Here is a 1,807-nt window from a genome sequence, read left to right as displayed (position 1 = left end):
TATATATATATATATATATATGCATGTATGTATCTATGTATGTATATTCGCCATGATAGACCGCTGAAAATTAAAATAATTATTTTCATTCTTCCTGTTTCTCATTCCTTTTTGTTGAAAAGCTTAGGCTCGAAACATGTCTGAATCTATGAAAACGTTCCAACCCATCTTCATGTAGATGCTTCATATATCGATGGTCCACATTGTTGTGCAAATATTGTTGACAAGAAGCATGGTTCTGCTGTCATTTGGTCAAAAGCCAAATTGTCTTCTACGTTTAAATATTTTAACTGATACTCATATATTACGGTCTTTTTATTTTTTTTACTGAATATCAGTTCTAAATTCTGGCAAGGCTCATCGATTATATCGATCACTGTTTTCCACGGGTACCTATTTTATCAGCCCTGAGAGGATGAAAGGCAAAATCGACCCCTGCAGCATTTGAACTCAGAAAGCAAAGACGAACACATGCCGATATGTATTTTGCCTGGTGCAGTACGGAATAGGACTGTTAGCCATGTTTTTGTTTTATTGAATATTAATTTGAAAAACCTAATAAATCGTAGTGCAGTACAGCTTTATCTCTACTCTATAGTGATGTAGATACACTTGGGCTATATTCTACTAAATCAATCTAGATTAATATAATTTCTAAAGTTTGTAGGTGGTTTATTTTTTACATTTACACAGGGGAGGAACACTAGTAAATATCAAGATGTACACAAAGTCAGTTATATTCACATTTCATTTATTTCTTGACGTATAAATATATCCTACGCACTGTCGTGACATGTCCAACCACATAATTCCTTTGCAACTGTTTGAAACTTAGCTTCCGACAATATTTAATAGGCCTCAGGGATTTGCTCTTTAGTTTTTCACCTGCTGTTGAAACTTACAACATATTGGAGTACTTTGTATTTGTAGTTTGATTTCATTAATTTGGCCGCGCTTATACAGTTGAACAGTTGATAATCTATCATTATTTTACATTGTATTCTTATTGCCATTCAGAATTTTGCTTTTCTCATTTCCTCCTCCTCCTGCTTCTTGTTCTGATGATGAAACTGTGAAGTATACGTATATCGCATCACAGACGCAGGTAGACAGACACACAAACACAGAGACAGATAGACAGATAGATAGATAGATAGATAGATAGAATGATATCTTTCCATGACGGTGGAGAAAACGGACGGATCGCAAACGGTCGTTGATTGGATTCCAGACGATGAGTGGATTGCGGATGTACTTAGGCATGTCAAATGCCACGCCGCAGAGGCACTTCCTGTATTCGAGGCTACTCCAGATGAGGTAGTGGTCCCCTGCGATAAATTTGCCACTGCCAAGCCAACGTGTCTCTCAGAATCCCTCCAGGGTGATGTTGTAGAGGGATAGCTCTCGAGATAGCCACAGGATTGCCACAGGATAGCCACAAGAATACGTCTCTTCCAAATGGCCAACGATATACAGCCTGTGTCCGATTAGTATGACCTCCCTCGCAAATACCAATCCGACACAAACTGTGTGTCGTTAGCCGGCTGAAGGAGATGCCTTCATGGAGCTAGACACGACATTAACACCGTCCTCTAGAGGACCGCCAGATTTAGTTGGCAAATATATATTAATATATATACATATCTCCTCCAGAAGTACGTTAAGGGTACATGTGTCTGTGGAGTGCTCAGCCACTTGCACGTTAATTTCCCGAGCAGGCTTTTCGGTTGATCGGATCAACCGGAACATTCATTGTCGTAACCGACGGAGTGCCACTCTGATATATATATATATATATATATATATA

The sequence above is a fragment of the Octopus bimaculoides genome, chromosome 6, assembly GCF_001194135.2.
Source record: "Octopus bimaculoides isolate UCB-OBI-ISO-001 chromosome 6, ASM119413v2, whole genome shotgun sequence".
NCBI lineage: Eukaryota > Metazoa > Mollusca > Cephalopoda > Octopoda > Octopodidae > Octopus > Octopus bimaculoides.
The sequence above is the reverse complement of the archived record's forward strand: the minus strand, read 5'-3'. Positions refer to the sequence as shown.